The sequence below is a fragment of the Plecotus auritus genome (assembly GCF_963455305.1).
Source record: "Plecotus auritus genome assembly, chromosome: 8".
NCBI classification, from domain to species: domain Eukaryota; kingdom Metazoa; phylum Chordata; class Mammalia; order Chiroptera; family Vespertilionidae; genus Plecotus; species Plecotus auritus.
The window spans coordinates 150,273,304-150,285,981 of NC_137782.1; the positions used below are offsets into that span (position 1 = coordinate 150,273,304).

Sequence of the window (12,678 nt, forward strand, 5' to 3'; positions counted from 1 at the left end):
TCACTAGGGAGGGGTAAGAAGGGAGAGAGGAGGTGGGAAAGGCAGGAAAGGAAACCAAAAGACCAGAAGTAATGCTTCCTCTCCATTACAACCCACATGGTTGAAAGCCATTAAACTCGGAGGTGATTAGAGAAATTAGACACCTTTTAAGGAGTGGAACACTGGAGCCTAGGTGTGCCCAGGACGGGCATGCAGGGGCGGCTCAGACAGCTTCTCACGGCTGGCTAGGGGATTAGGAGGGAGACTGTTGACTTAAATTTCATAAACTCTACAATCACAAAAGGCTCAGAAGAAATGACCAGTGCCAGGGACTTGGTGGCACTGTTTCTGTTACGCTTTCCTCCTTCAGCGTGTTTCTTGTGAAAGGTAAACATGATCTAAGGGAAGTGACTCTATAGGTTTGGGAATGTGCATCTCCCACGAGGGCTCACCTGAGCCACCCCGCCAACAGGCAGCGGAGAGAGCAACAGGAGGCCAGTGGAGGAGAGGCCCAGCCTCCAAGTCTGCAAGGCTGGACATTTCCTCAGCAGGCAGGGACTTGGTGCCTGCCCTCCAGCCTTCAGGACTGGCCACGAAGACTGTGAGCCAGGCACCTCCAGAGCACTTGCTGGGCCCAGCGCTGGGCTGCATCCTGTAGACAGAGGACCTGGTCTCTGCCCAAGTGTCTATAGTCACGATGGGGAAAAACAGACCACAGGAAATTTATCACAGGACATAAAGTGGTATGTCCTGAAGAACTAAGAGGATGCAAAGCATGAGGAGCTGGGCAGAAGGAACCGATGGGGGAGAGCAAGCGAGGCTTCCTAGAGCAGGTGGGACTTCGGAGAGTTCACAGCAGAAAAGTGGAGATGAGGTCCCTCAACCTTTGGCGACACGTGGAATCAAGTGAGAGTATTTTCTCATAGCTTCAAGGGAACCAGAAGGTGTTTCCTGCAGTAAGTATAAAACGTGCAGATGCTTGCCCCTGACCAGAGTACTCCTCAGGAACAATTCAGGCTTAAACCAGCTTGGCTCCTCAAGGCCTGGACTCTGGTCTGGCTCACAGTTAATTGCAAAATGTATACGTAAAGGGCTGTGCACCAACCTGGTGCAAGCTGTTCCATCTCACCCTGTCTCAGACCACTGTAAGTCAGAAGAGCCTTAAAGGATTTGTAGGCCTAAGAGAGGGCTTGGCTATGTGTTTGCCAAGATGGAAAGAAACCAGGGTGGCACTTATGCAGAGGAGGGGGCTCCCACCGTACTCCAGGCCCATTCTGCAACTAGTGACTAGTTGAGATGCTCCTAAACAGAAACCCCGAGGCCCCTGGACACCACTACTAGGGCAAGGGATGGGGTAAGTAAAAGTTCAGGAAGAATGGGCCTGAACAGAAATCACTACCCCAAGCTCAGTCCAGAAGGGGAAAGAAGGGCCTCATCGTGTCCTCCTGTCCTTCCAACTCTGACAATAAAAGTCAAGTCACCTCCATAAAGGGACTCCAAGGGAAGCCCTGGGACTCTAGATGCAGGGAAGAGCCAACTAAATTGTTTTGAGAGCCTCTACTCCTGTAAAGGTCACGTATCAGGCACTGTTGTAGAGTCATGTGACCCAGGCCCAACTGTTACACTCTGTGATCTGTGCCAGGTGGAAGAGTGAAAGGAGAGAGTGCATTCTCTGTGGGAAGGGGAAGGAAGTTGGCAAGAGTCATAGGTTTTGCAGGATGAGCAGAATTTCCCCACGTGGAGAAGGCTCTGAGTTCACTGACCAGGCCCTTTTGCATTCAAAGCCCAAAGTGTTTCCTCCTAGAGAATAGGGCACCCATCAGACAGGTTTCCTTCAGGGCCACCACAAGCCCCATGCAGTGAAAATCATTTCCAGCTATCACTTTGGAGAAAGGCAAAGTGTTAGGGGGAAAAAAGGGATCAAGAACAAATGGGCTGATCTCTATACTGGGCAAATCTGCCCCCCACCCATGTGCCGAGCCCCAGCCCCTTGTTCAGAAAGCCATCTGTTTGGCGGGAGGTGCTGGCAGAGGGGTGCTGGTAGGACAGTGAGTGCAGTGAATTCCTCACCTGAAAGAGGGAAATCAATGGGGGAATACAAAATACAAAAAGAACACATGGTGGACTTTTCCATTTTTCTCACACTGCCCTTTACGTCTCAGGACAGCTCTATGAATGAAGTAGGCAAGGAGTGTTGTCCCCATTTCACAGATGAGGGAACTGAGGCTCAAACTGAGGCTCATCATGTAGTTGCCTTAACGCTCTACAGTCACCAGAAGAACAGAAAATAAAACTTAATTCTTCTCGTTTTTCCCATGTGCCCTTATGTAAGTCACTAAACCTCACAATGGCGGGCAGGTGGGTTTATCTGCAGAATTCTTGTCCACTAAGCAGAAATATGAGTTAAATTAAAACACTGATTTTGTCTGTTAATAATAGTTAACATGTATGTTACCCTTATAATTTTTAAAGCACTTTTTACACTTAAATGAGCTACCCATATATTTATCACCTCATACTGCTGGAATTGCATTTTTTTTATTAAGGTATTACATGTGTACATTTAAAAGTCAAGTTCAATAATCCAGGATTTGCTTGGTACTTAACAGAAAACATCCTGTATGCAGGTCAAAGGTCAGCAATCAAAGTGAAAATGCTTTGATAGAATTTTTTAGACCAAAATATCCTTTCTCTTAAACGTTTTTTCCCCAAAATTTTTGCTTTTGAGTCATCCAGCAATCTCACTCAAAAGTAAATGAGTGAATTAAGTAAATAAATACGAGGATTGGAGAAACGAAACTGCTTTGAAGCCTTAAACAAGTGAAATAACTGACATTGTCAAGTCTGTCCTGATCTACTTCAGTGTTTTGAAATGCACAGCTTCTCAAACATTTATCATCTAAAATGTAACTAATGGCTTAAAATTCATGGTGATCTGTAACTCAGCAAGTTACCCAGGATGTGCCTACTAACTCCCTTCTTATATTGAACACATGGCACTGTGAGCTTGGCAGCCTGCTAGGTAGGCAAAGGGCATGATGACCTCACAGAATGACATTTTCCATGACATGTGTCTTGCCTTTTTCTTGTTCCAGCCACATGTCTTCCTTGCTCTATAAAAGAGCACCAGCATCACCAGTTGTATGTATCAAGTCCTCATGAGACCTTGTCCAGTTCATTTCTGTACTCTTTTGGACTTCTAGTCAAGATGGCGGTGTAGGTAAATGTGGTGTGCACCTCCTCCCACAACTATATCAACTAAACTACAAAACAACCATCATTCAGAATTGTCTGAGTGCAAGTCCTACAACTAGGGACTTAAAGAAGCCATACTGAGACTGGTAGAAGGAGACAGGAATGAGCTAGTCTCACACCCATGTGTAGTGGATAAAAATCAGGAGGGGTATCTTAGCTGCAGAGGTCACCCCTGAGGAGTGAGGGTTCCCAGACCCACACAAGGCTCTCAAACCCAGGGTTCCAGTGATGTGAAGAGAAGTTCTCATAACTTCTGGCTGTAAAAACAAGCAGGGATTGAGGATGAGTGAGATGGAGGGCTGCTGAAGTCCCAGGCAGTTCCTCTTAAAGGGCCTGCATACAGACTTATTCTGACGCACTCTTTCTGAGCTCCACTGCTGGGATAGCAGCTGCAAAGGCACCAGGGACATATAGGGAGAAACTTAATGACTGGCATCATTTTGAGAGCTGGGTAGGCAGCTTTCTCCCAAACAAAAGTGCTCATAGAGGTCATTGTTCCTTTGTTGAGCCAGAAGGGATTGTTAGGAAATATGCAAAGGGATGAAAAGCAAGGACCTACAACCAAGATTACTCTATGCAGCAAAGCTATCATTTAGAATTGAGGAACATATAAAAAGCTTCCCAGACAAGTGAAGATAAAGGAGTTCATCATCAGCAAACCAGAATTACATGAAATGTTAAAGGGTCTTCTGGAAGAAGAAGAAGAAGAAGGAGAAGAAGAAGAAGAAGAAGAAGGAGGAGGAGGAGGAGGAGGAGGAGGAGGATGAGGAGGAGGAGGAGGAGGAGGAGGAGGAGGAGGAGGAGAAGGAGGAGGAGGAGGAGGAGGAGGAGGAGGAGGAGGAGGAGGAGGAGGAGAAGGAGGAGGGAGGAGGAGAACAGGAGGAGGGGGAGGAGGAGGAGGAGAAGTAGTTTGTTGTTATACAAACAATAAAATAGCAATAAAAACATATCTATCAACAAATTAATCTGAACAAAACTAATAAGCAGAATAGTAACAGATTCATAGATACAGAGAACATTTTGATGGTTGTCAGATGGGAGGGGGGATGGGTGAAAAAGGTAAAAGGATTAAGAAGTACAAAATTTTTGTTGCAGAATAGTCATGGGGATGTAAAGCACAGCATAGAGAATATCCATATATATATAAAACCCTAATATGCAAATAGACCAATCAGTGGAACAACTGAACATCCGGTTGCTATGACATGCGCTGACCACCAGGGGGTGTGTGTGGAATATAGCGGGCATCGGCAGCAGGCGGCAGAGCGCAGAACATGGTGGGCGTCTGCCGTGGTGGGATGATGAGCAGGTGAGCGGAGGCACCAGACCAAGGTGGAGTGCCGGTTGCTGTCATCAGGGTGAGCCTCTGGTGGTTACTGAAAATTCTTTTCTCCCATGCGCAGTGGTCCCACCTGGCGCTCGCACCTGCTGCCAGCACCGGAGCCACCGCTCGCATCTGCTGCCAGCGCCCAGCACTAGCCCTGATCGCTCGGCGCTGTCAGCGTGTGTACGAGCGGCAGTTGCTGGCCCCGATCACCCCTCAGGGCTTCTCTACTTCCCCCTGCTCCTGAGGGGCGATTGGGACAGCAGCCAACGCTCGCACTGGCTGACAGCGCCGGCCCTGCTCACACCTGCTGTTGGCACCGGGCCCCAATCACTCTACGCTGTCACCCTTCAGTGCGTAGGAGCGGGGGTGGTGGGAGCAGAGCTGCCAGCAGACGGGGGACCAGGGGCTGCGGCAGGAGGGGCCAGACAGGAGCATGGAGGATAGGCCAAGACCCACCCCTGTGCCCACTGCAGCCTCGCGTCCCACAGTTCCTTTTAGGGTGCACGAATTCATGCACTGGGCCCCTAGCAATTAATAATATTCTAATAACTATGTATGCTGTCAGATGGGTACTAGATTTATCAGGTGATCACATAGTAAGTTATATAATGTCTAATCACTGGGGTATATACCTGAAACTAATATAATATTGTATGTCAACTATAATTGAAAAATAAAGAATTATTTAAATTAAACATATATTTTTTGCACTCTTTTTCCAATGAGTGTTTCGGAAACAGCTTAGCAAAGAGTTATCAGACCAGTGGCACAGCTCAGGGAGAGCCCTTGGCCGTAGGCTTGCCTGGTCCAGCCTGCTCTGAACCCTGTGCTTTGAAACTTCTCTAATTAAGGTAAATGTGGCCATAAAGGCTGGATCTCCAGAAAAATACAAAACAGAGCAGGGACCTACAACCCACAGGATTTCTCAAACTCCTCTTGGCCCAGTCCTTGTTTATAAGATGGTATCTTTAAGAGACTCCTGAAAGAGTCTTGCTCAAGGTGGAGGCCCTCAGGGCAGTGCTATATGTTGCTTCTGCAGATAAACAATTGAATTCCCTCCCCTCTTTTAAGTTTTCAACCAGCTATGTAAAAACGCTGACCAAGAAGAATAACCCAAATTAGGCCACTTTAAACACTTTTTCATTATAAAGTGATACACCCTACATGCTTAAGTTTTCCATCTTTCAATGTACTATGTACATCAAAGAAACCCTAGAGTGAAATTCTCAAACTTTAATGTGCAGAAGAACCCAGTGGAAGGCTTGTTAAAATCACCTGGGAATCAGCCCGAAGATTCCACTTCAGCAGGTGATTTTGATGTGAAGCAAGAGTTTTCTGGGCCACTTTCTGAAAAAGACAGCCTTGTGGAGCTGTGCATCCCCACATGTTGCTGGAAATTCCCTCTGTAATCCTAGAGGTGGGACCAGCCCCAGAGCCACGCTAGAGTGCTGGAGAAGGCCACACCCAGCAAGAGGAAGAGACTGGCTGCGTGGTCAACCTTTGAGCAGCCAGTTTGCTCAGAACAAGGATGGCATCTAACCCTTTAGGAATTGGGTCTGCCCCGTGGTGCTCACCCCAGGTCTTCCACCAGGAATGAATCCTAGCCATAGCTTGCTGGTGAGTGGGGACACTGATCTCTCTGGTAGACAGGGAGGCATTTCATTTACCATCAGACACCATCCTCCTGGCTACTGTCTTGCCCTCTAGAGATGCTATTTTGGTCTCTCACCTGCTGACTCAGTTTCCTCTGCCAGAGCCCACACCATATGTAGTTCAAGACTTTCAGTCTAACATTCCACTTTCTACAGCAGAGTGGACATACTTGATACTCCAGAGGAAGAGCGAAGGAATGAAACCAACATGCAGACCCTACTCACCAGAGCCTGAGAAGTCCCTCCAGTATTACTAGCCTGAACATCCCTGTGAACCAGTGAATGCAGTGATAGCCTTCCTTAGGCAGGAGTAAGAGAGAAGTCAGCAAGTGAGGCAAAATCGCCTATGTCAAAGAATATGGCCAGAATCGCTTCAAATGTCTCTTAATCAGTTTTGTTTTATTTTTAACACAGTGCTGGTAACTCAATAAATATATATGTGTAGACACATACATAGCCAGCTTATTCACACATCTGAGGGTAGAAAATATGACAGTACACCCATATTTTCTGCACATACATACACACATGTATATGCACAAGTAGCTGAAAGTGTTTCCCAATATGACTTATCTCGACTACATGTAAAAAAATATATCGGTGCACTCTTATATTTTCTATCCCATTCTATTTCACTAAAGAAAAAAATGCTCATGGAGACACACTCAATGGATTTCATGACACACTAGTCAAACATGACCTGGAGTTTGAAAAAGGCTGCTTTAACTCGCCTGTGGAGCATAAGATACATGGTTCTGTGTATTCTGCTCTGTAAAATAAAATGTGAGTACAAACACATAATGTGTACAATAAAGTACACTATAGAATAATAAGGTACAAGCTCATTATTTAACATATCCTAGCACCCCACTCAGTGTACAGTGATGCCCTCCTCCTTAGCAGGCAGGGAGGGGCTGAGAATCCCTGAGCACAGAGCGGGTCCACAGATCACCTGCCCTAGTTTATTTATTTGTGAACCACCTCTAAGTAAATGAGCATACATGAAAGCTTTGTGTGTGATGACCCTCGTTGCTGTCAGGAGATTTGGGTGTCCCAGGTTTCTACAGGATTAGGCATTGACAATGTTAAAGGGTGCAAACCCTAGACTGAATGACAGCATGCTAAATCAGCCACCCCCTCAACTCAAGAGTAAACACATGAAGAAAACACGCTGAGCACTGGCACAAAAATGGGATCACGTTAAAGCTAAATACAACAGTAATTATTGTATGGGATGTCTCCAGACAAAAATTAAGCTGCCACACTTGAATGAAAGCCCCCAAAGCACCATGAGAGCTCAGCCAAGGCTACTGTTGTCCTTCCGTGAGACATAACAGTGTAGGGAACGGCAGATGCTTGATGGAAAAACTGATAGCCACTGGCCCAAATGTTGTGTAAGGAAAGATGCTTGGATCCCTACATTAGAATGACAAAGCCATTGTTGACTTATACCCTACAGCAGTGGTCAGCAAACTGCGGCTCACGAGCCACATGCGGCTCTTTGGCCCCTTGAGTGTGGCTCTTCCACAAAATACCACGGCCTGGGCGAGTCTATTCTGAAGAAGTGGCGTTAGAAGAAGTTTAAGTTTAAAAAATTTGGCTCTCAAAAGAAATTTCAATCGTTGTACTGTTGATATTTGGCTCTGTTGACTAATGAGTTTGCCGACCACTGCCCTACAGTATATGTAGCTGTGGGGCCACTACTCAGAAACCGAGCTTTATTTTTGTGTGTGGATTTTTAAATTAAATGTGTTGGGGTGATATTGGTTAAGAAAACCATGCAAGTTTTAAGTGTACAAATCTCTAACACATCATCTGCACCCTGTCTCCTGCACTCACCACCCAAAGTCATCTCTCTTTCTGCCACCATTTCTCTCCCTTTTGTTCTCTTCCACCTCCCCCCACCTCCCTTTTCCTCTGGCAAACATCACACTGTTGCCTGTGTCTGTTTTCTTTCTTTCTTTCTTTCTTTTTTTCTTAATCCCTTCACCTTCACCTTTTCCACCCAGTCCTCCAACCTCCCCTCCTCTCTGAGAGCTGTTAGTCTGTTCTATCTTTGAGTCTGTTTCAATTTTGTTAGTTTATTTTGTTCATTAGATTCCACAAGTAAGTGAAATCATATAGTACTTGTCTTTCTCTGACTGGCTTATTTCACTTAGCATAATACTCTCCAGGTCCATCCTTACTGTCTCAAAAAGTAAGATTTCCTTCATTTTTACAGCTGAGTAGTATTCCATTGTGTAAATATACCATGGCTTTTTTATCCACTCATCTACTCATGGGCACTTGGGCTGTTTCCAGATCTTGGTTATTGTAAATAATGCTGCAAAGCACACAGAGATGTATATTTTCTTTTGAATTAGTGTTTCAAGTTTCTTTGAATATATTCACAGAAGTAGAAACAATGGGCCTAGCGAGAGTTCCATTTTTAGTTTTTTGAAGAAACTCTATACTGCTTTCCACAGTATCTGTACCAGTCTGCATTCCCACCAACAGAGTACGAGGGTTCCCTTTTATCCACATCCTCACCAACAGTTGTTGTTTGTTGATTTATTGTTGATAGCCATTCTGACAGGTGTGAGGCGATATCTCCTTGTGGTTTTAATTTGTATTTCTCTGATGATTAGTGACAGCAAGCATCTTTTCATATGTCTATTGGCCATCTGTATGTCCTCTTTAAGAAATGTCTATTTAGGCCCTTTGCCCACTTTTTAATTGGACTGTTTGTTTTCTCACTGTTGAGTTGTATGAGTTCTTAATAAATTTTGGAAATTAACCCCTTATCAGATGTATCATTGGCAAATATGTTCTCCCATTCAGTGGGTTGTCTTCATTTTGTTGGTTTCCTTTGCTGTAAAAAAGCTTTTTAGTTTGATACAATCCCATTTGTTTATTTTTTCTTTATCAAAAAGTATTGCTATGAGAAATATCTGAGATTTTACTGTCTATGTTTTCTTCTAGGGTTTTTATGGTTTTGTGACTTACATTTAAATCTTTAACTCATTTTGGGTTTATCCTTTGGTACAGTGTAAGTAGGTGATCTAGTTTCCTTTTTTTGCATGTACCTGTCCAATTTTCCCAACACCATTTATTGAAGACACTGCCTTTACTCCATTGTATGTTCTTGCCTCCTTTGTCAAATATTAATTGGCCATAAAGGTGTAGGTACATTTCTGGGCTCTCTATTTTGCTCCATTGATTTATATGCCTTGTTTTATGCCAGTACCATGCTGTTTTGATTACTGCAGCCTGGTAGTATATATAGTTTAATATCAAGTAGCATTATAATACCTCCAACTTTGTTCTTCTTTCTCAAGATTGCTGAGGATATTCAGACAAATTGAGAAGAGCTATAATGATTCATGAACATAGAAACAGAAATTCCTTTCTGATTCCTTCACCTGCAATAATGGAGATGCAGGGGAACAATCAGAAGTAACAGAACCCGTCTCTTACCTTACTTTCTCTGAGACATCACCTCAGTTGCCCAAAACCCTTCCCTGTGCCCCCCACCTCCAACACATTGCCACCACCCATACATGCAACCAGTGACTCATTGACTTTACTGATAATGAAGAAATTTGGTGCTCTTTCCATTACTTACTATAACACCTTCTTGGCAACAATGCCTTCAGAACCATATACTATATCTCTAGGAGTGTACTATGTAACTGCCCTTTGAGTTAAAAAAAAAAAAAAAAGTTAATGTAGCCCTAGCCGGTTTGGCTCAGTGGATAGAGTGTTGACCTGCGGACTGAAGGGTCCCATGTTCGATTCCAATCAAGGGCACATGCCCAGGTTGTGGGCTCGATCCCCCATGCGGGGGTGTGCAGGAGGCAGCTGATCAATGATTCTCTCTCATCATTGATGTTTCTATCTCTCTCTCCCTCTCCCTTCCTCTCTGAAATCAATAAAAAAAAAGTTAATATAATATATTACAAAAGAGATCAACTGGGCATTTCTAATATCACTTTTTCAAATTGGAATAATTACCACATGTATGACTCTCACCCTTCCCTATTGGACTGAACATTGTTTTTCTTGCCATATAAGCATGTCTATAAGAAGTCCAAACAAGCTCTCAGTTATATAACATATTTCACATTTTTGGGGGCTATAATTAGAGTGATAAGATTATGGCAATGATCCTGGAACAGATTAAGGACATAACCATGATGAAAGAGGGCTGTGGGTCAGTAAAAGTACAGATCTGAAACTGTTTTATTTAACATGATTTTGGCACAAAGAGTAGTAATAATCCCATATTTACAGAACACCTTTCAGAAAATGTTTTTCTGAAGGCCCCACGAAGTTTTCCCATGTCAAGTGTTTAATTTGGATGGGAAGTTGCCTTGTGAGTTTTGAATGAAGTTATAAAACAAAGAGGACCTCTCAGGAAACCACCACAACTTTAAAAGGGCTTGAAAAGGCAGGAGCTACAGAGGCCAATATCATTGTGAAACTTGACTATGTTCTTCTATTAAAAATGCTACGCACAAAACAACAGTGCTGGTATAGAGATGTCTGAAAATGAAAGTGATGACCAGGTCCGGGCCTGTGAATATGCATGTTCATGGCGAAGCCCAGAGTCGGGCTGGAGTAACCCTACCGGTAACCTGGGAGAATTAGGAGAGGGTCTTCACAGCTGGGCATTAGGGAGTGAGCCCCTGCCCCTCACCTCTGATATTTTATAAGATGGATAGAAGACTTCTGTGGGGGAGATCTCTTCTCCCATCAGTTACTTAACCGTATGCTGCTCAGGACTCATGCCATTGGTTGAAATTAAATAGAAGGACCAAGAGCAGGTTATACAATGGTCTTTAAAGGGGTTGGGGGTTGACCCTGGTTTTCCAGAGGCAAAGGGAAAAGAATCACAGGCTGGCACACGTACCTCTTAAGCTGGGCTGGCCATGCCACTCTGTGGCTAGACCTTATTTAAATTTGGAACAGAATCTTGCACTCTGACCTCTCCTATTTACTTGTGTGTTTTTTTTTCCTTCTTACCAATGTTCCTTTTAAAAAACTCCAACTGATCTAGGCAGTAAACAAATGGAAAAACTTTTTTCCTCACCTTAATAAGAATAAAAAAGGGCAACATTATTTTGGGGGGACTAGGATGTTGGGGGAGAAAAGGGAATGGGAAGGGGGAGCTCATGGAGATGGAATGTGGGTCAGCAGTGGAAGCTACTGCCCTTCTTAGCTGAGATCCACACGCTGTAAAGACCAGCAAGTGCTTATCCATAATAAACTGCTAATTTATTAATTTTAACTTTTTATTTTCTCATTAAAGTACTATTTTCAATAATGTTAATATTAACTGGCTGGTATTCCCAGTAGTCAGCTTTTGGAGTTTAGCCATAACTGCCATATATATTTTTAAAAAATACAATAAAAAATAAAAATGGGATTTCAGGGAAAGGGACTGCCAAATGACACTACATTCTGTGATCTATAAGTCAGACATTGTGATAACTAAAAATTAACCACAGAAAAGGAAAGCTCACACAATGTCCTTAGGGTAGAATATACGAGGTTCCAAGCTAACACGTTAAAATGGACACTGGTTTTTTTAAATATCAAACTGTTGCCAGTGCTGTGGCATTTTAGGGTAAATTCCTCCAGCTCAAAGAATTTTAAATTTCACTAAGCAAGGTAATGTAAACAGATCTATGCTTTGTCATGATGCACATGGAAAGGTATTTATCAGGAAACATTTCAGTACTATGTTGTTCTTTCCACAGTAAGCAAAAAGCTATTATTTGTGACTTTCAAGTTAGTCTGGTAAACAAACTCAAAGTCACTGCCTTCATGGTTACTCAGGTCAATGCTGGCAAAGCTTGTTAAGACTGGGCCAAGATTCTCAGAGTTCCTGCAAATGCTACAACTTTCTGCACGGTGCAATTTTCTGCCTTTCTTCTAGACGCTGGCATGGATGTGACTGAGTTTGGACAGGTGCAGGGAGGAATATGCACATGTGATTTTCTTTCTTTAAAACCCAATGTGTTCCCATGGGGATATATGTGCTCTATAAGGGTATATGCCTTGATGAAAGCCCAAGCATCAGGTAAGGCTAATGAACCAGTTCCCCCATGAAAAGCATTTTGTTTTGTTTGAATACTGCTTTAAAAATCTTACACAGAGCATGGGCATACCAGTATTCTATGACCAAGAGTAATTATTGGTTCAAGTTCCATGGCTTAATTACTGGTACCAATATAAGAAACACTTAAGATTGTGTCCTTGCCATGAACTTGAAGACCCATGGAACACAAACCTACTTATGAAATTATTACATTGTATCACTCATGAACAGAAATGATTTTTTAGAACACCAGGATATGACGGTTAAATGAGATGATTTATTCTGAATACTGGAAATATAAACAGTGCCCTCATTAACTTGTAAAATTATCATTCCTGGTACCTATGGCGGCTTTTGCTGTGACCTAGATAGAGGATGAAGTC

General features: G+C 43.5%; 1 protein-coding gene across 4 annotated transcripts in view; it reads right to left on the minus strand.

Annotated features, from left to right (window-relative positions):
- PRKCE (protein kinase C epsilon) overlaps positions 1-12,678 on the minus strand; it is a 465,420-nt gene that overhangs the window by 100,307 nt on the left and 352,435 nt on the right. The window lies entirely within an intron of this gene.